The following is a 22572-nucleotide window of genomic DNA, read 5'->3' as shown; positions in this document are numbered from 1 at the left end:
GCCTAGAGGCACATGTGCATCCACCAGCAGCAGTGACCTGAGCTGGGGTGCCACACACCCTGGTGCAGCTACTTGCAGCCTCCATGAGGCCTGTTGTGAGTAACCTGGGCTCCATGGCCAGCACGTGCACCTTGGGGCAGACAGTGGGGAAAGATTCAGGGTTGCATTGCCACAACAAGGATAAGGCCCTTTGCAGCTCCTCTGCCATCTGCCCCTGGCATGCCAGCATCTTACAAGTTGAGTTTGCAGGTATCTTTGTCACTCTGTCCAAAAATGTTTATAACCCCTTCTCTAGATATACACTTGGTGTGACACTGCCTCCTGTGGCTGGGCAGAAGCAGCACAGGACTGCCACTGTAATGGCAAAGACTCCTAGCAGGGTGATATCCCCGTTCCCCCTCTTAATGCCCCAGGTGAGTATGCATATTCCACATGGCAAAGGAGTCTTCAATCCAGTGTGAAGTTAGAAAATATATCCATACATTTTAAATACCTTCAACTCTTTGATGAGCAAAACAAATACAATAATAGGATCAGATCTTCCCAACACTGGCTAATAGATATACAGTATAATAGGTTACAACAATAAGTGTTCCCTTTGACTTAAGTAGGAAGGATTGTAGTTACATCTATTATAACCAATAGCAAATATTTCCCAGGTCAAGAACTTACAGTGTTAAGTTGGTTTTGCTGTTTGGTTTCTCAAGACCTCTGAGTTGATTTTCAGTGGTTTACCTTCCTACTATTTGTTTGCAGTGTTTGAATACTTCCTTCCCTACCATCTTTGCCATTTTTCAGTTTGGCAAATGATGCTTACTGCTTTTCATCCACCTGTTTCAACTATTTCTCCTGATACTCATCAGCTCTTCAAAATGAGAAACCTTATAGAAGAGGGAATATCAGTCAAGTGTTGCTCTGTGCACTTGGTACACAGCACAGGGTAACGTAGCTTTGTGCAATGCTCTTCTCCCATGACACAAGTGTCAGTGCAGATGTCCCTGATCATGCCACCACAGTTCTGGGAAGACGTTTCTTAAAGGACTTTGACTGGTCTGTGATTCTGTAGCTGCAGACCAGTTATACTGAAGGTCTGTATCAAAGAATGGCAAGTGCCTTTCCATGTAATGTAAACCTGAAGGCACTCATCTTCTCAGCTGGTGTACCTTTAATATTAATTTGTTTTCTAAATAAATAACCCCTGTTTGTACTAGGTCTGCCTCCTAATTTACTGATTATACCTGAATATAAGCTTACCCTGATTACAAGAAGACCTGTTCCCCCCCCTCCCCCCCAATAATTAGATTCTATATTTGGAAGGTTTATAAATTTGATTTAATTTTCCAGGTATGGAATCTAAATATTGGAGGTTTGTTTTGAATTGGTCTCCCTCCCACTGCTACAGCAGGGAAAATGAATCTGGGGGTCAGGTAGCCCCTTCACCATCTGTTCCCACCAATTACTTCCCCTTGCATTGGTAGGTCTGTTGCCACCAGGTCAAGGGAAGTGATTATTCCCCTCTATTCAGCACTGGTGAGGCCACAGCTGCAGTTCTGTGCAGCTACAGAACTGTGGTCAGTTCACCTCCACCCCAGCTAGAGAAAGGATGTGGACAAATTGGAGAGGATCCAGCAGAAGGCAACAAAATTGGGGAGGGGATGGGTGGACATGACTTAAGAGGAAAGGCTGAGGGAATTGGGCTTATTTAGTATGGAGAAGAGAAGACTGAGGAGGGATTTCATAGCAGCCTTCAACTACCTGAAGCAGGGTTCAAAAGAAGATGGAGCTGAACTGTGCTCAGTGGTGACAGATGACAGAACAAGGAGCAATGGTTTCAAGTTGCAGCAAGGGGACTTTAGGTTACATATCAGGAAGAATTTTTCTCACTAGGAGGGTAGTAAAACACTGGAACAGGTTACCCACAGGTAGTGCACTTTCCGTCTTTGGAGGTTTTCAAGACTGAACTACACAGAGCTTTGGCTAGGATGATCTGGCTGGGGCTGCTCATGCTTTGAGCAGGGAATTGGACTAGATGACCTCCTGAGGATTCTTCCAACCCTAATTTTCTATGATACCCCCCCTTAACTGTCAGATCCTGGTCTCCCTAAGCACATGGAAGGAAGAGCAAATTTGGAAGAAAAAAAAACAACAACCTTGAAATAAACATAGCTGCAGTAATTTGCATATAGTACCCATATACTTTAGCACCTCTAATATGAAGTACTAACTAGGGCCGTGCAAAGCAGGCCCTATTCAATTTGCATTCGCATTCAGCCTGAATCAGGGAAAGTGATTCAATTTATTGATTCGGACCACTGTCCCTGATTCAATTCAGACAAATTCTATTCTGAAGATTCAATGCTGATTTAGAAAATCAGCGATTCAGACATAGTTACAGCTTTAAAATTTTTTTCTACATACCTCAAGGTACCAGCGCAGCTTGTGATCACTGTGATGCTGGGGCAGAGGGAGCGTCCCACAGGAGCATGTGGGGGCCCTCCACATAATAAGTGCTGAACCCAGAAGTGGACCACTGTACTTCAAGTCCACTTCCGGGTCCACCGGGGGACGCCCTGGGGACCCCCCCATCCCCCCGCACCTCCCTGGCTTGGCAATCAGCCATGGGGGGGACCCCGGGTGGCCCCCCCGCAGACCCAGGAGGCACCAGTCACTGAGCCAAGGGTGCACGGGGGTCCCCCCAGCACACTCCCCGGCAGACCCAGAAGTGGACTGGAAGTGCTTCTGGTCCACTTTCGGGTCTGCTGCTAAGTGTGCTGGAGAGCCCCCGTGGCAGTCCCTTCTGACTGCCGCTGCCACTGGCCCCAGCACCATGGTACTGGTGGGGACCCAGGCACACAGCCCTCACCCCAGCCTGCCCTGTGCCCACACCAGATTCAACCTGGTGGAGTGGACAAGCTTCAAACCAGCCAGAACCTACACGCACAGCCCCAACCCCAGCCTGCCCTGTGCTTGCTCCAGACTTGCCCACCCATGCTGAGCAGTGGCAGTGGCAACAGCCACGCAGAAGCTGCTGTTCACTGTGGGGGAAGAGCAGCCCCTCCCATTCACCACAGCTGGAGCCTTCTTCAGCCTTCTCCCATTCATCCTTCTTGCTGGAGCCACCCAGAGCCTGCACCTGGGCTGCCCTTTGGCTCCTCTGCACTGCCACTGCTGCCCCACTGGGTGGCCTGGAGGCAGCGGTGGCAGTGCTGAGGAGCCACAGGGCAGCCTACATGTGGGCTCCAGGTAGCTGCAGCAAGAAGGGCCCAGCAGCGATGAAGGGGAGGGGCCGCTTTCCTCCAAACTGAACAGCAGCTTTTGCCTGGCTGCCACCACCACCACTGCTGCTGCTCAGTGTGGGTGGGAGAGTCTGGAGCAGGCACAGCATGGACCAGGTCGGGGCTGTGCTTATGGGTTCCAGTTGGTTTTGAGCTGGTCCGTTCTGCTGGGTCAAGTCCGGGACAGGTGCACAGTAACCTGCTGTCAAAGCTGTGTGCCCGGATCCCTACCAGTGCCAAAGGGCCAGGACCAGAGTCAATGGAAGCTGGAAAGAGGCACTACTACCTGGGCTGTCTAGAAAGGCAGTCCAGCTGCAGAGTTGCCCCAGCCCTGCTGTGTGCCCAGGGGGTAGTGGGTCGTGCCATGGGCCAGACAGCATCCAGGCCAGGTGGGACTAAGGGACCCACCATGGACAAAGCAAAGTCTGTCCATGGGCAGGATCTGGCCCATGGGCCATACTTTTCCCACTCCTGTACTATATGGACTCATAGCAAAGGGACCAGAGGAAACATTATGAACGTTATTAGCATGTTTTAAAACAAGTTTATGGAAAGTAAGAAACCTCTGGTTTTGAAAGAGAATGCCTGAAGTTGGGGTTGCGCGGTAGGGCTCTTGTGGTACCTGCCACGTTAAGAGGTCAGGCAGCCTGTGAAGCCACCAGCAAGCGTAGGCCAGGGTTGATTGGGAGTCAGCTGACCAAGGGAGCCTGCAGGTGAGGCTAGGCCTAATAAAGGGAGTCATCTGCAGGGATCCTGGTTTTCTCTGATTTAAAAACGCTCAAATTTTCGGTTAAAAAAAGTAATCCCAAATCCATTAAATGAAACACCACTAACATATATATATTAGTGGCATTTCATTTAAAAAAATCACAAGAAATGTAGATTTGGGGTTCCTTTTTTTTTTTTTAAACCAAAAAATGGGATTTTTTTTTTTTTAAAAATCAGAGACAACCAGTATCCCTGGTCATCTGACTCAGGAGGAGGACTGGTAAAAGCCCAGGCCCTGCTTATAAAGCAGGTATAAGCCCAGGCCCTGTGAGAAGCAGTAAGATCTGGAGCCTGCTGAAAAAACACCACCTCCACAGAAGGACTACAGCTCTGGAGCACCACCACCGAGAGGACAGCTGAAGCAGTCTGGAGGGTTGAGGAGGAACTAAGGGGCTGCAAGAGGTTCCTAGGGACCTGAGCTAAGGGCTAGGATCATAAGATCTATTGTGAGGCCTGGGGGAGCACAGATTAAGGAGCTCAGCACAGAAGACCTACTGTGGGTCCAGGTTACGCCCAGGCAGAGGGGATCAGTATAAGAGACCTACTGAGGGACCCAAGAGAGTAGACCTTTGAGTGAGCGTGGGCTAGCAGGATGGAGGGCCAATCCTAGCAGAATCTCACTGGCCTGGCAACAGGGCTAGAGTCCAGGGAAGGGCCAACAGGTTCAACAACTACCACCCTTTGATCAGATTCTGATAGGGTAGGAGTTCTAGTCTAGTCCCAAGATGATGGCCGGGGAGGTGGGGGTGGGGAAAGGGTACTTGTCAAGAGCCAGGACTTAACAGTTTGACAAAAGGCATACCCTTGAGGCCCTTAACAGCTCACCAAAACTTGTTAAGTGGCCCTCCAGCCAAAATAATTGCCCACCCCTGTTTTAGAGAGAAGCTTTGACCACAATTTTTATGGAATCACATAAGGCTGAAAATTCAGTTTGGAAGCCTCCATTCATACTCTCTTCAGCCCGACATTCCTCTGGTGTCCTTACCCACCTTGTCTTCCTCCGAATCCTCACAGACCCTGTTATCACTCCTGTTTGTATCGCACCTCATTCCCCTGCTCCATTTCCAGTCCCTAACCTTTACTGTCCCGTCTCCTGTCCCCACTCCCTTCCCTGCTTCCACAAAGCTTCTTGTTCGCTTGCAGTCTTCTACCACATCTCTTCCTTTCTTCGCAGTGCTAGCATCTGTCGCTCATTCTCCATCCTTCTGCCAAATCCAGTTTTCTTTACCAGTCCCCACACCTCCTTGCTCCCAATTTTTCCTTCTTATCCCAGAAGTATCCTACAACTCACCACATTTTCTTATCTCTCAACTCACCACATTTTCTCTTGCCTTCTATTTTTCTCTCTGGCCCCAACTTCCCTGCATTATCAGCACCATTCTCCATCTTTCATATTCTTACACTTCCATGGCTTCCCCTATTCTAACCCTCATTTACCCTTGCTCTAATCTCTGTCCTTATCCCCCTCCATATTCCATTGTCTAGTCTACATCGTGTGACTGCTCAGGAAACAGTGTGATGGGGTTGAAGTGGAGGTAAGAGTCAAAGACTGCTGCTGATCTGAAAGCAGCTGTGAAAGGGTTAATCCCAGGATTCCCTCCCTCCTGCTTGTCAGCTTCTCTATGGAACATCAAGCCTCTTGCAGCATGGCCTGGATACATATACATATGCTATTAGCCTGGAGCAATAAACTCCACGGCATATCGTGCTGGGGTTATTGCTCCCAGGCACTGTGTTTACACGTACACCTGGGACTGCAGTACTTTGAGCTGGGTCACAACATCCCCAGCTAGCACAGGACTAAGGGAGTGAGCCCAACAGCCTGGGGCTGCTTCAACCTGGCTCAACATGCTGCAGAGGAACTGGCTGTGGCACAGGGGTGCTCCAGTGTGGGGCTAGCTGGCAGACAACCTCTGTACTGAAACACCCTCATGCCCTAGCCAGCCCTGTCAGCATCTACGCATATGTTGCTGCACACTGAAGAACTACAAGTGGCAAGATAGCACTTGTATTTATAAGTACTAATCTGTGGCAGAATGAATTAGTTTCCTGCAGCCTGATAGGGCTGCACATGTAGACAGTGCAACGTTACTGCAGGGCTAATTAGGCAGCTTTGCGGTAAACGTCATATGTACATACACCACCTGTCCAAGAAAAAGCCAGACCTAGGCCAGATCTCAGCTACACAGTTCATCCAGTAAAAGATATTGCAAAAATCCTTGCTTCTTGCAAAACTCATAATAATGTCTTATGAACTGATAGCTCCCTTTTTTCTTCTGGCAGGGAATAATTCCACTCTTTTGGTTTTGTTTAGATTCTGGGTGCAACGCTCATTTTCCATTAGTTTGTAATAATTTTTTTAAAAGGTGATGAAAAACTTTAGGTAAAAAACAACAACGATCACTTTAACAATAATTATTTTAAACATTTCCCTCGCTGTATGCTACTGAATCAAGCAATTGATAACTCCCAAGTATGAAATCTAATACAGGTCTGTGTTCAACTCATATTTCTATACAACAGATCATTACAAAAAATGGTCTCTGCATGGTAGTTGTTCATGGGATAACCTCATTTTGCAATCATCCAAGGCCAGTCCACAGGGTCAGAAAACTATTTAATTACACATTGGTTTATATAAAAATGCTGAAGAAATTTTTTTTTTAAATCTGCTACTCCCACTAAAACAGCACGTTTCTGGACAGATCCTGCAGTCCATTTAGTTACTATTGTATCCAAAGCCAAGCCAGCAAATAAAAACCAAGGCTCTTTTACTAAGATCTGGCAGCAAGACAAAGACTTACTCAAAAAATAATCATGTTACAATATTAACCTTTGATTTTGTACTCAATCAGCAACAAAAACTATTATTATTACATTATTATTACTACTACTACATTATTATGCTTGATATTGCCTACAGCAATTATATTATTAAAACAAAGTCAGATTGTAAGGCATGGCAAGAGAAGTTTAGTGAAAATATCTGTATTTGCACAGGCTATCAAAGCAGTAAAAAGGTAACCCTATAGGAAAGACATACATTCATTTCTAAGATTCAGCATTCTTCAGTTAGGTTAACAGCAGGTAAATGTCTATAAAGAAAACAAAAATCATCCTCAGCTGCAAATAAGACAAAGGAAATGGTGTAATCATACATCCTTAGTTAATTTTAGGATAACATCATGAGACATCTCACAAACACTACAGCTATAAGCCCATTTCATGTGTCAAACTTACCCTGCTCCCACCCCCCAAAAGTCAAATCTGGACCACAGGGCTCCTTGTAGGCTGGATCCAGATGTACCATTGGGGTAAATGAGAGGGTGAGCAGCCACAACAGCAGAGGTGGTGGTGGTAGCAAGGCAAGCAACAGAGGGGTTAAATGTAGCTACAGCTACCTCTTCATCAGCAGCAAATGTGCCCAATGGAATTTCATGCCCTGGGGTTGAACCTGTATCTTGCTGACTTCCTAGCATAGCTAATGATTATGCAGCTGCCTCTCCAGCCCTATAAAGCTAAACTGCTACACCAATGGATGGAGTGCAAGGGGGGGATGTTCAGGACCACTGCGAACAAAGGTCCAGGTTCGAATCCAAGGACACTGCCCTTCCACAGAAGCAACCCTCTCACTGAGCCACACACCCTCCAACTTGCTCTCTTTCTCCTGGCCCCACATATCCCCCTCTCTCTTGGCTGCCAAGAAGGTCACTTTCAAAAAGAGGTCTGGAGATGGGACTGGAGAGTGACTGAATTGTGTCCTCTTGGTTAAAGCACAGTGCTAAAAGCAGAAGTTACGGGCTCAAATCCCCTCTGATTTAGGGGGGGTTTAGAAACAAGGTCTCCAAATTCTTGGATGAGAGCTCTAACTGCAAGGCCATTGGGATAAAACACTGGAGGACCCCCTCTAGCATCTAACAAAGGCTGGGGATAGATTTTTTTCCCCAATTACATTTCTGGGGATAATGCTCAGGCCTGTTTGTGCAAATGAAATCACATGCCTGCCCAACAAGAGCACAGCCAAGGGCGGTGATTCTCAATCAGGGTGCCATGGCACCTCAGGGTGCTGTGAGACCATTCCAAAGATGCTGCAGCACCCAGTCCCTGTGCCAGAAAGAAAATGGTATATCCTCTCCCTGCCTGGTGCCGAGTGCCCCAAGATACTAAGGAAAAGTGGCATCCACAGCTGCTCCCTGCCCCACAGCAGCCTCCACCCAGGTCACACCTCTATTTCCAGGAGCACACTCTTCTGTACACCCACCCACACACACACCGAGGCAGATACAGAGCCACACTTTTCAGCCAAGCTCATGCCCAGATGCTCCCATGCTTTTGGGATCAGCAGAAAAGGCTGTCAGGGCATTTGGCTCTGGTCACTAGCATGAGAATCATTGGAACAGCAGCTGCAGCAGCAGGGGGCCATGATTGCCCCCTCAGGTGCAGATCCAGGGAAAAGAAGAGGCCCACATGTAAATAAAGCAGGGCATGGTGGGATGCAGTCCTGCCCTTGCCACCTTCACCTGGAACCATCCTAATTTTAGCTGTTTCTCCACAGGGTGCTACTATATTCCAGAATGTATTTATTTATTTTTGGGGGGGAGGGCAGAGGGGGGGAATCATGAGGTTAAAAGGGTTGAGAACCACTGGCCTCATGCATATACTCAGTAGTCATGTGCACATTTGTGCATCTATACTGTTCATGAAGTAGGACTGCAAATGGTTCATAAATGCCAGCAGTGGCCATTATGTTGTTGAGTAACTTGTTTGATCATGTAAAGTACAATTAGGATTCTGCCCTGCATGGTTTTTTTAGGGAACTAAACACATGCAACTCTAACCTATTTTTAAAAGGCAATTGTGAGTGATCATGGTCTCCGAAAGTGTTTTCCAGTTTTTCTCAATTTTAGAGATCTGAAAAAAAGAAAAAAAAAAGTGTACATCCAATGGAAAAATGGTTTGGGATCCAGAGAAGAGTATGCTCATGAGGCCAGGATCAGTAAACACAAGACAAGGAAAGCCAAGGCATCCATGGAAGTCAAGCTGGTGACTGAAATTAAAGATGACAAAAAAAATCCTTTTATAGGTACATAGGGAGGAAGAAAAAAAAAATCAAGCTCCACTGTGGCACCCCTATAGAACAGAGGGGAAACCCACATTTGACCCCCGTGAAAAGGCAGAGCTCCTCAACAATTACTTTGCATCAGTATTCCTGAAACCAGGTGAGAACTGGTTGCCAGACCAGGAGCACAGAGAATACGGCAATGACAGCGGTCCTCATAAAGCCAGTCCAGAACAGGTAAAGATACTAGGAGATCAATTAGACATTTTCAAGTTAGCTGGTCCAGACGACCTTCACCCGAGAGTGCTGATAGATCTGACTGAGCTCATAGAGGTGCCTCTGGCAAGGCTGTTCAAGGAATCATGGAACTCAGGTGTTGTCCCTAATGACTGGAAGAAGGCAAACATGGTACCCATCTTTAAAAAGGGAAACAGGGATAACTTTGCCAACTATAGACCAGTCAGTCTGACTTCAGTCCTGGGGAAAAATCTTTGAAAAAAAATTGTCAAGGAGAACATCACCCACAAACTTACATCTGGTGGGGTACTGAGAAGTACCAGGCATAACTTTGTAGAGGGGAGGTCATGCCTAAACAACCTGGTACCTGACCATGTAACTAACCACCTGGTTATGGGACAGGAGGTGGATGTCATCTACCTAGATTTCAGCAAGGTCTTTGATGCTGTTTCCTCTCAGTTAAGTTGGAGAGTTCTGGCCTAGACCAGGTTACAGTGAGGTGGGTTGGGAACTGGCTCAGCGGCCAATCACAATGAGCCTTGATTGATGGGGTGGCCTCATCCTGGAAGGTCATCTCCAGTGGTGTACCCCAGGGATCAGTGCTCGGACCCGTGCTCTTTAATATCTTTATTAATGACTTGGATGAGGGAGTGAAAAGAGCAATGATTAAGTTTGCGGATAATACCCAACTGTGGGGACAAGAGAACAGGTCAAGGATTCAGGAAGACCTAAACAGGCTGGTCCTATGGGCTGAACAAAACCAAATGAGGTTCAATAGGGACAAATGCTGAGTCCTTCATCTGGGTAGGAAGAACCCTCACCATATCTATACAATGGGTGGTGGACCACTGGCTGGCACTGCATCCAAAAGGGACCTGGGGGTATCAATTGACCAGAAGACGAATATGAGCTCAGTGCGATGAAGTCATCAACAGAGCAAACAAAACTCTGGCATGCAGCAGCCAATGTCTCCTCAACAGATCCATAGAGGTTCTCCTCCCCCTCTATTCAGTGTGGGTGAGGCCACAGCTGGAGTACTGCATCCAGTTCTTGGCACCACACTTCAAAAAGGATGTGGACAAGCTTGAAAGGGTGCAGAGAAGGGCAACCCACATGGTCAAGGGCCTGGGGGACAGGCCCTATGAGCAGAGACTTTGGGATCTAGGACTGTTCAGCCTGAGCAGAAGAAGGCTGAGAGGTGACTTGATAGCTGCCTATAAATATGTCAAGGGAGAACACCAGGACCTAAGTGAACAACTTTTCAGAACTCCTCCTCCCACCCAGGAAGATGCAGACCAAGGGGCACAAGCTAGTTGAGGAAAAGTTTCAGCTGGATATAAGAAAAAATTATTTTCTGTATGGGTAACTAGAATCTGGAACACACTTCCAGCAGAGGTGGAACCCTTAATATGCATCACAGACACCAACAAGGGGAACAGCAGCCGACCAGTGGTCTGTGCCAATATGGTAAAAGGACACTTGGAGGGACTGGACGTATTCAAATCACTGGGACCAGAGGGACTCCACCCATGGGTAATGAAGGAGTTGGTGAGTGTCATAGCTGAATCACTGGCAAGGATATATGGGCACTCATGGTGCTCAGGTCAGGTCCCAGAGGATTGGAAGAGGGCCAGTGTCATCCCAATCTTTAAGAAGGGGAGGAAGAAGGATCCAGGGACCTATAGACCGGTCAGCCTTACCTCTATCCCAGGGAAAATCCTAGAAAAAAATATCAAGGAACACATCTGTGGAAGCCCGCTGGCTAATGTGATGTGAAGGGGTAACCAACACGGGCTTGTTTAGTCAGGCAGGACCTGCCTGCTATTAGTTTCTTTTTATAAGGCCACCAAATGTTTAGATGCAGGAGTCAAGGTGGATGCTATCTATCTGGACTTCAAGAAGGCCTTTGACATGGTATCCCATACCATCCTTATTAATAAACTGAGATTTGCCTTGGATGATTATACAGTAGAACGGGTAGCAAACTGACTCAGGGGTCACACTCAGAAGGTGGTGGTGGATGGGTCAGTGTCAACCTGGAAAGGTGTGTGCGGTGGAGCCCCACAGGGCTCAGTTCTGGAGCCGATGCTGTTCAACATCTTCATCAGTGATCTGGACAAGGGGGTGGGAAGCATTCTGTCCAAATTTGTGGAAAATGACACAAAATTTTGGGGTGAAGCTAACACCCTGGAGAGGAGGAACCAGATCCAGGCTGACCTCAACAGGTTGGGGAAGTGGGCAGAGAGAAACAGGATGCAATTCAATATGGACAAGTGCAAGGTGCTGTATCTAGGGAGAAAAAACTGCCATCGTACCTATAAGCTGGGGGGTGACCTTCTCAGCATCACTGAGGCAGGAAAATATCTTGGAGTCACTGTTGACTCCAGGATGAACATGAGTCACCAATGTGATGAAATAATCAGCAAAGCAAATCGCACCTTGTCGTGCATCCGTAGGCGCTTCACAAACAGGTCCGGGGAGGTGATTCTCCCTCTCTATGCAGCACTGGTCAGACCACAGCTGGAGTAGTGTGTCTAATGCTGGACACCGCAGTTCGAGTGGGATGTGGACAACCTGGAGAGGGTCCAAAGAAGAGCTACTTGTCTGATTGGAGGCCTGCAGGGAAGGCCCTACAAGGAAAGGCTAAGGGACCTTAACCTTTTCAGCCTCTCCAAGAGAAGGTTGAGAGGGGACCTTGTGGCAGCGTAAAAAAAAAAAACTCATAAGGGAGGAGCAACACGAAGTAAGCGATGATCTGTTTACCAGGGCACCCCCTGGAACAACAAGGAACAGTGGCCATAAGCTATTGGAGAGTAGGTTTAGACTGGACATTAGAAAAAACTTCTTCACATTCAGGGTTGCCAGGATCTGGAGTGGGCTTCCAAGGGAGGCAGTGCTTGCCCCATCCTTGGGGGGTCTTCAAGAGGAGACTGGACAGACACCTGGCTGGGATCACACGACCCCAGGTTTGGTGAGCCTTTTCTTGCCTGCCAGCAGCAGGGGGTTGAAATAAATGGCCCACTGAGGTCCCTTCTGACCCTAGAATCGATGAATCAAAGGCATCAAGTGTTTTAAAGCAGTGTTTTTTCAGTCTTTATTTATTAGAAAACGTTTGGGCTGTTTGTTTCTTACTACGGGTATCAGAAGCATTGCTGCTCTAAAACAATGGGCTCTTAGTTAACATGAAAATATCTAAGTGAACTTCTCTACCTGGCCTCTAGCAAACACCAGTCTAAGAATCTCTTTAAGACTGGTGGGCATTCAGGTAAAAGAGACGCTACCCCCCCCCCCCATTAATAAAAATGTATTAGAAGAACAAACTTCCAAGACCCTTACCTACCAGAATTTAATTCATTTAAAGTAGCCCTTTTTGCAGGAATCATCTGATAACTATGTCCAGCTCTGTTTAAAATATGAGATACGTCACTTTTAACAAAATCTGTGAGAAGGAGAGAAAGATTATTTGGTTTGGTTTGTTAGGGGCAGATGTATAATATTTATAGGAAAGTTAAAACCACAGAACTCCTCATTCACACTGAAGTACAGGTGTCAGAAATGCAATGGGTCAAAGGCCAAATAGAGTAATAACTGTCACTTCATCAAGTCATAGCAGAAATATGCCAGAGCCCCTGCCCAGACACAAGCCATAGAGAAATGCCAGGGTATGAGAAAGATGAAGATACACATTTAATTAAATGCTGTCCTTCCCAGGCAAGGAGAGCTAACATCCCATAATCATTCCACACACCAATGAGTCTGAAATGGGCTCTCAAGGGAAAGGTTTAAATACACAGCACAGGTTTCTTTATTAACCAGAAGGAAAAATAGATTCTTAAAGTGTGTTTTTAATGAGTAAAGTTTCCAGTTTAATTTCCAACATGGACTTGCAACATCACTCTGAGATAATCCAATCTAATTTGTAAGACTACCTCTAATGACCCACAGAACTCACTCTGATCAATGAGGATTGCTAACTACACAGCAAGCCTACATACTGCAGGTCCCATTACTTTATATTTTGGACAGCAAACCATATAATTTTTTTTTTTGCAAGTATTCCTTCCCACCTATAAATAATCCACCAAATCAACATCTCTCTGTCAGCTTTTTTAAAAACACAGTTCATTCTGGTGGCTAGATACAGAGAGCCTGTCTACCCAGTGGCAGGCAAAATTAAAGCTTCTCTCACTGCCTGGCCCATGTACCACAGACTTGGCATAGAAGGTGTGTGCAGGGTTCAGTCTCAGGGTCCCAGTCCGTGGTTGCCAAGTAGGGAGTCAGCTTCAGCTGTGATGACTTTTTGTAATGCACGTGGTTCCCCCAGGAAGCACAGAGACATCAAAAACTCATTCCACAAAAGGCCAAAATGATGAGTTTCTAGTACTTTATCAAGCTGGGACAATAAATAATCAATATTTAAAGACTTAATAAGTACACACACAGGGAGCACCTTACACTTACAATATAAGCATTAAAATAGGAGTGTTATTGCATATATTGCAGTAGGAGGAATATCAAGGCTCTAGCTATATTAAATGGATCAATCAATCAATCAATCAATCAATCCTCACAACACAGCTATTATCCAGATGTTTTACAAGATTCAGAACAGTTGAATGATTTGCCTAACAGCACAATTTAAATTTTTTAGGGGTCCACACATGAAAACATGTTGAAAACCCCTGTCCTAGTGAATTGTCCCAGTGTAGGAAAGAGCTCATGCTAGCTTACATGCCCAGAGTAAATCCTGCCTGCCACTTCTGCAAAAGTGCAGCAGCTGCCACAATCAGGGCCTTAGACCATAAGATCTTCAATTGAAGACTGCACAGCATCCAGCACATATTTGAGTGTTGAAGAAAATAAATAAATAAATCAAAATCACTGTCCCCACTACCACCCAAGATGAGAACATCTTTCTACAAACAGATGGCCTATTCAGAAATCATATAAAGATCTCTGCTAAATGTTAATAAAGATATTTCTATTTGGGGAAACAGCACAGCTTTCCTCTCTGACTTGCTCACCTGGCACTGTGAGACCCCCTCTGCACACTGAGCAGCAAACAGAACTGGAAATAACTCAGCCTAAGCAAATGCATTTGAAAAACAGCCTTTGAATAATTATCATGGAATCAGAAACATTAGAGATGAAAAAGCTAGTCTTCCCGCTGGTCAAAGAATTTATCTGATTAGTGAGGAATTTATCCGGTTACTGATTTCCTGCTAAAGAACCCTCTAAGTCCAATATATTTAGTGGGAAATTTTTAAGGAAAAAAAAAACAAAAAAGAAGAAGAAAAAGAGAAAGCCATCAATACAAGAGGCAGATTCCTGGCTCACAGCCTGACTCCCTGGGGACACACAGCTGGTGGTTACCACTGTCTTGATTCTCCTGTCTGGATCCAGGAGGAATATCTGATCCTGAACAGCTGGGGGATTCTTTCCTAGACTGAGAGGACTGGGTTGGACTTGCAGCCTTGTACAACATCACATCCTGCTCCGTTCAGGAAACGACAAGGCTTTGTCTCCCGAGAAAGCACAGACAGAAGTTGGCTGACACTCTTCACTGCAAGAGAAAGTTCCAAGGAAGTTAGCTTCTTTCCTAGCTTCCTGACATTTTGGCAGTTAATTTCCTTTATACAGAAAAGAACAAACCAGCAGGAGGTTTCTGTTCAGTCGCAGTAGCTTTTCCACATAGCAAAATGTGTTCAAGCCCCAGCAGACATTGTAACCTCAGGCAGCACACAGCATGCTGTCCTCCGAAGGTCACCCCTGACATCAGTCACAGCTGCTCCCGTTTCAGGACTCAGTTGACTCTGAAATGTAGAAACTGTGGGCTCCTCCTACTGTTGAGACACAGAAGCTTCTTCTGTCTTCCCCTTTCTTCCGACGTGTGTGCATTGCAGAGCCCTTGCACTAGGCTGTGCAGGTATAGAAGTCTCACTCCATCCCCCACCCTTCAGCGCTCTCCCACGCATACACTGGCCCTCCAGATCCACTTGCCGGAGGATCAGGAGGAAAGACCAAACTCCAGGCCTGCTACATTGTGTAGACTCCAGACAGCAAAGCCATCTCACAGCCAGTGTAGCACTGACACTCTTCCATCTGCTGCTTGTGATGAGCACTTCAGAAGATGCCAGGATTTTTATCAGCACCTGTTCCAGCTGAGTGCTATACAAAGTAGAACAGCTTAGGAAACAACACATCTCTGCTGTGCAAAGAGAAGAAGAAACAGGAAGGTTAAAAAAAAAACAAAACTGGAGCAGCAGTTCCAAGACAGGCTGTGTTACCTTGAAGCAATTTTTAAAAATCCTGCAAAATGTATTTTCTAAACCCAGTGCCGTGCTGTGATCTTCTCTTTCATTTTTCTCCACAGGCTTAAACATTCAAGACATAACTAAAGAGTGATGCAAGGTCTTTGTGTATGAGGCTGCCTGTGCGTATCTGTTCCAGCTCAGAAGTGAGAAAACTTGGACATAAAGATGGTTGATGATCTCAAGGCAGCGTTATGGCAGTTAGGTGTCCAAACTACAACAGAGCTAGTAGGAATTGGCAGTTCTGCTAACAGACTCAGAAGAGAGGCCAGTTTCAGGGAACATGAATTCCCATATCCTCTCCAAACCAGGAGTACAGAGTATGTTAAGAACATAATTCCCTGGGGAGAAACTTAAAAAGGCTATTATTGCACCAGAATATCAGTTTAACCTGTGACATCTGAAAGCATCTGTGTTTAACAACATTGTTAAACCTTCCCTTCCCCGCCCCACACATTTTTGTACTAGGAAAAAAAAAAAAAAGTTTTCATCCAGGAAGTTGTACCAATATATAGTGATTTAAATATATTGGCATGATTATAAGTAGAACATTTTCTGATACAGAAAAAAGTTTATTAAAAGAACTAGGGTGTCCCCAGCTTTCTCAAACAGAGGATTTATCAACCAGCTATTTTTGTCCACTACAACTTTACCATACCTTCTTATCTAACCACTACTTCCCCAAAAACTGTAATGCACAGGTCAGTTTGAAGGGGAATAAAGCTGCATCTGGAATACATCCAGTGTCTACATAGGTCTGTGGTGTTAATGTCAATAAATGGGCCTCAAAAGTCAAAGTTGTTAATAGGGCCCTGTCACTGTACAATACTAAACAGGTAAACATGATTGGGTATTTTGACTTTGGCCTGCTTAGTACAATGGCAACACTCACCATTAGCTATTTCACTACCTTTCAATAAAGTTACATAAAACGATAGAAAAATTAAGTTATTTGATATCCAGAGGATTAAAGGAACAACAATCCTTTTCACTGCTAATACATGATACTTATTATGACAGCACATAATACATGTAAGTGTCACATAGGTGTATAAGTCATTCACTACTGTTCTACTTTGCTTTACAACCGAGTCTGAATCACATATAGACCCTAATATCTCAGATAGTTGCAATTTCACTCTGCATGGCTAAGTCTGTCCCTATTGCTCATTTTCAGAGGCAATTCAGTCCTGTGCCAGATATATCTAACTGCATTGCAGTTAGACACATCTTCATTGCAGTTCAGGTTTACCATGGATAAACAGATGTTCTTTGTAAACACTTGGAACTGGAGGCAATCAAAAGGTAGGACTATAGACCACCTAGTGGCCTGCTCACTTACAGGAGAACCATGTACCGACGAGACCCTTGCTAAGGCTACAAATCAAACAATAGTATGTGTCTGTTTTTTAACTCAAATTTGAACATGGTGACAGGACATGAAGCTGAAGGAGGAGGAGCTATGACTAGTGGCTGTTTGATGTTGGGGTTTGCATTTTACACTGGCCAGCATCCCAGTCGTTGAAGCACCTACCTAGGACTGGAAATTCTAGAAGAAACTAGGACTTAGACTCACCTTTCCTAAGATGATTTTAACTCTTACTTCTTAAATCATGAGAAAATAACCAAGCCAAAAGGTAAGGCAGGACTGAAGGCATCTTCCTGTTGAACATAGGCCATTGGACAACCAAGAGGCACAACCCTAATGAGATATACATGGCTGCAGTTTGGGAGGCATTTGTATCCCATTGAAAATACAACCATGTCTACATACTAAAGTAAATTACCTCTCTGATTATCATTGTGTAAGCTAGGATTTTGCCAGAAATTATACATTAGGGGCTAAATTCTGTATCGCCTTTATGTGCACAAGTGGCTCTTGCATAGTCACATAACTGAATTTTTGGCATATACACAGCTTTTAGATTCTGTTTCAACCCGTGGCAAACTAAGAACCTCCAAGTATTTGTGGAATTGCCCAAAGTAAAAACAGAGGAGGAGGGCTCTTTCATCATTTAGCCAGATAGCATAGTGAGTCATGCATTTAACAAGGGACTGGGAAATCTGGGTTTTAGCACCCGTGCCTCCAAGGTGGTTTGAACCTACATGCCTCACTTCCCAATGAAGTGCTCTAACTACCATGCTTATGGATTGCACTGAGTATCCATGCTCCAGCCCTCTGCTTGAAGCCATCTCAATGGGCAGTCAAGATGGAAAGATATGCAGGGCTAACGAGGAGGACAAAAGTAAGTCAGAGGTAGTATGTGGCTCAGTGATGTCCATACTGTCCTGCAAAGTGTATGTGAGGGGAGCTTTGTTGTCTAGCCCTTGCTCCTTAGTTGGTGAAACTCTCCCACTGCTGTCTATCCATCTTATGCAGCAAATATGAGAAGAAAGTGCAAAAAACTACTGATGTCACACAGTCATTCCTTATAGTTTTTCTTCAACTAAAATTTTGGGGACTTACCCACTGTTGTACATATACCAAGGAAATTATATTCTACCCTGGACCGTACACAGCTCGAGCAAGACCTTCTGAGCATTTCAGAAAGAAAGTGCAAGGTGAGGGTAGGTATGTAGGTAGAAACAGAATCTAAACTCTGAATAAGTGCCAACATAGCGTAACTGGCTATGTAAGTGCCAATTCAGCAAGAAAGGTGAAATAAGATTTGGCATCAGCTGTCTAGAGGGTGAGACAGAATTTAAAATTTGTTAAAACTGAACATTTTAAGGATAATATTTTTTAACAGCATCTCTTTCTCTTTACTCCCTGAGAGCCTTTATGAGGAAAGCCCCTTGTTTACCAATATTTCAGCTGATGTTAAAGTTGATAATTACTTCCCTTTTGGGGGAAATGAAAAAGATTTAGTTGACATAGGGTAGATATATTTTTTGTTGTCATTGTTGTTAAGTCTGGTCTACTTCCTTGAAGACAAAACAAGATAAACACACAAAAAAGGGAAGGGGAAAGAACAGCAAATATAGAAAATGCAGTTTCTGTCTTTGATGTTGACTCTTCTTCCAGCCTCATTCCTGTAAAAATATGGGCCCAGTACATGGTTCTTTTCTCTGGGTGCATCTACACATGTGCTTTACTGAGGCCTTGACTAATTAACTCCTCAGTAAAGCATCACTGTTTACATGTGTGCTGGCATTAGGGCGCAATAAAATAATTAACTCTGCCAGGAACAGTATTACCTTATGGCGGAGTAACTAACTGTACTGGAAAACACACGTAGATGGGGACAGGGGCTGGCTGGGGCACAAGGGTGCTAAAGTGCAGAGGCTGCCTGCCACCAGCCACATAGCTCCTCAGGTTCTGCACCCTTGTGCCTCTCAGCTGGGCACCCTGCTACTTAACACTGCCACCCAAAACCCAAGGAAGATCCCACCCATATCCTCTGCCAGCCTAGGGCTGCTCCATCCTGGCTCAAACTGCTGCAGTCCTGGAGGCACGTGTAGACTCTTTGCCCGGGAGCAGTTAACTCCAGTGCAAACAGCTCCAGAGTTGATTGTGTCATATTAATTTTGCAAGGTGATGCACCCAGTGAGACCGAGAATTCTTACACCAACATCTGGCTGTTTGAAGCTTTGTTTTTAACTACTGCTCTGGTAACTGGCTCATAACAGTGTTGCATAAGGTCAGTCTTGCCTGGATAGACCATACTCTTATTAAAGAGAAGCAAACATAGAAAAATAAGAAAGAAGAAATAAGGCAAGGAAGGAAAAAAGATATTTGAGGGGAAGGGGACAGCAGTTATTTAAGACTCACACTCCAGGTTCTCTCACTACTAAGCCAAAGCTCATGACCCTTAAAATGTCATCTACATTCCTTTCTCTGGCCCAGCCTTATTGGAACATTTTGCAGAATCTGAATGGGTAAAACCCAGCTGTGTTGCAGTGGTTCCTGAGGTCCCAAATACCACGGGGGTGGCAGCCTTGACAGTGACACTTGCTCCTTTTAGTTTTCCTATTTCCACACAAAAAGTGTGGAATGATGGTTGAAATATTCCCTCTCTTCATTATTTGTCTCATCAGATAGGCCAAATTTCTAATACATCAATTTAGGTCCATTCTCTCACTTTGTTTAGCAGTCATGATCTTAAAACCATCTTCAGGTAGTGTTAGCAGACCTTTGTGTTTGGATCATACTAGTCTATCTGCCTTGAAATTTTGTTGACTTGTATAAAGTGTTATGTAGTGGGGTGAATTGGAGTTTGATTGCCTTGAATAAATTAGAAGATAGGTCTCTGCACAACACGCCTCTGTAGGACTAATATATGCCTAAGTCAGTATACCAATATACATATATCAATACCAATATGTGCTTATGTCATATAAGCTACTGACACTACTAGAAATAAGGCTCAGAAAACAAAATTTAATGACTGCATAACATAAAAGAGCACCACTTAATCTAGTGGCAATGTATTGTAGACAAGTCATGGATACAGGAAATGGATCAGTGGTAAGAAAGATTAGATTCAATGACTCCACGTGGCAGGAAGTGAACACTGATAAAATATGCCATTCCCATATAGACATTTCAAATGTGTTGACTGACTGAAAGCACTGCTACAGAAAAGAGAATAGCCCCGAAGTCCATATCAGCTACAAAGCCAGCATGGCAGTAAGAGTAATATTCTTTTAAACAAGAAGGGGGATGCTAAGGGTGGCTTGCTAAAGACCATCTTTTCTTCCCACGGTCAAGAAATGTGCCCTAGAAAGAAAAAAACCCTCTCACACATGTCTCTTTCAACACACCTCTCGGCAGATGTGCAAAACTGTGTTGTTCATGTGCATACTCAAAATAACCTGAACAGTGATTTTCATCTTCACTGTTCTGTGCAAAGAACTCTTGAAGAAGATTCTGTCCTGAAGGTTTGGAACATTACTAGTTAAAATATGCCTATTACTGCTATTATTTAAAATCATCTTGTTCACTGAGAAAACTTAAAACTCCCTGCATCTATCAAAATATCAAAGCAAATTTAAATCCCAAATCACCAAACTTGAAAAAATGGACCTCCCCACTCCTAAAACTCTAAATCATGTTCTTTATATCCAGTGAAAACTTGGCCCTTCTGATAGTTTCTAAATTTTGCTTCAGACACTGTCCCAAGAAACTACAGGCCAACACTGACAGCTAACTGGAATGGGTTTACATACATGCATTTGTGGAGGATTGTTTTATCTGTTCACATGTCCATCCCAGATTAGTTTTTACAGTTAATCTGCAAGTGATTTCCACCCCTCCCCCTAGCAGACTATATCAGTATCACATCATGGTAATGTTGTAGTAGGTGTCTGCTACAGACCACCAGACTACAAGAATGAGGCTTTTTTGAAAAAGCTAGCAGAATTTTCCTGATCACAGGCCCTGGTTACCATGGGGGACTTCAATCACCCTGACATCTGCTGGGAGGGCAACACAACAGCGAACAGGAAGCTTTTGGAGTGTGTTGGGGATGACTTCCTGGCACAAGTGTTGGAGAGACCAACTAGGGGTCATGCTCTTCTTGACCTGATGCTCACAACCAGAGAAGAACTGGTGGGGAATGTAGTAATGGATGGCAACTTGGGCAGCAGTGACCATGAAATGATAGAGTTAATTGAGGAAAGGACAATGTTCAATGTTCAATGACAGGACCTTGAGGAAAGGAAGGATGGCGAGTAGCAGAGTAAGGACCCTTGACTACAGAAAAGCAGACTTTGACTCATCCAGGGAACTGATGTGCAGGATCCCCTAGCAGGCCAGACTGAGGGGGAAAGAAGTCCAGGAGAGCAGGGTGTACTTCAAAGAAACCTTACTGAGGGCACAGGAATAAAACATCTCAATGTGAAGGAAGATTAGCAAGTATGGCAAGTGACCAGCTGGGCTTAGCAGGGAACTCTTCACTAAGCTAAAACACAAAAAGGAAGCTTACAAGTAGAAACTTGGACAAACAACTAGGGAGGAGTACAAGAGTACAACTGGAGTTGTAGCTAGCAAGGGACATGAAGGGTAACAAGAAGGATTTCTACAAGTATGTCAGCAACAAGAAGATCAGAGAAAGTGTAGGTTCCTTACTGAATGGGGAAGGCAACCCAGGGGCAGATGATGCGGAAAAGGCTGAAGTACTCAATGCCTTTTTTACCTCATTCTTCATAAGAAAAGTCAGTTTGGGGAGGAGGCGAGCAGCCAACAGTGGCAAAAGAAAAGGTTAGGGACTATTTAGAAAGGGTTTATGTGTACAAGTCCATGGGACCAGACATGATGCACCTGAGAGTGCCTAGGTTGTTGGCCAATGTGATTGCAGTGCCACTGGCAATTATCTTTGAAAAGTTGTGTTGACTGGGACAGGTCAACAGTCAACTGGAAAAGGGCAAATATAGTGCCCATCTTTAAGAAAGGCAAGAAGAAGGATCTGGGGAGCTACAGACTGGTCAGCCTTACCTCATTCCCTGAAAAAATCATGGAGCAGGTCCTCAAGAAGTCCTTTTCTAAGCACTTGGAGTAGAAAAAGGTGATGAGGATAAGTCAGTATGGATTGAGCAAGGGCAAGTAATGCCTGACCAACCTGACTGCCTTCTATGATGAGGTGCCTGGCTCTATGGATGTGGGAACAGCAGTGGATGTGAGATACCTTGACTTTAGCAAGGTTTTTGATATGCTCTCCCACAACATTCTTACAAGTGAGCTAAGGAAGTCTGGGTTGGAAGAGTGGACTGCAAGGTGGATAGAAAACTGGATGGATCATCAAAATGAAACAGTAATAATCAATGGTTCAATATCTAGTTGGCTGCTAGTATCTAGTGGAGTGCCTTAGGGGTTGGTCCTGGGACTGATTTTTTTTCTATATCTTCATCAATTGCATGGAAGATGGGACGGAGAGCACCTTCAGCATGTTGGTGGGAATAGTAGATATGCTGAAGAGTAGGG

At 44.9% G+C, this 22572-nt stretch overlaps 1 protein-coding gene across 4 annotated transcripts in view; it reads right to left on the bottom strand.

The window, feature by feature from the left end:
• The window catches only part of HIVEP3 (HIVEP zinc finger 3), a 512034-nt gene that overhangs the window by 357696 nt on the left and 131766 nt on the right, over positions 1-22572 (bottom strand). The window contains exon 1 of one of the 4 annotated variants that reach the window (XM_059729651.1): positions 7284-7491. The exons of the other annotated variants lie outside the window; for them this stretch is intronic. The gene's annotated coding sequence lies outside the window, so the exon portion shown is untranslated. Of the gene's footprint in view, positions 1-7283; positions 7492-22572 lie in introns of those variants that run through there. 4 annotated transcript variants of the gene reach the window in all.

The sequence above is a fragment of the Alligator mississippiensis genome, chromosome 6 (genome assembly GCF_030867095.1).
Source record: "Alligator mississippiensis isolate rAllMis1 chromosome 6, rAllMis1, whole genome shotgun sequence".
NCBI classification, from domain to species: Eukaryota; Metazoa; Chordata; order Crocodylia; family Alligatoridae; genus Alligator; species Alligator mississippiensis.
This window is presented reverse-complemented; position numbering and strand designations above follow the sequence as displayed.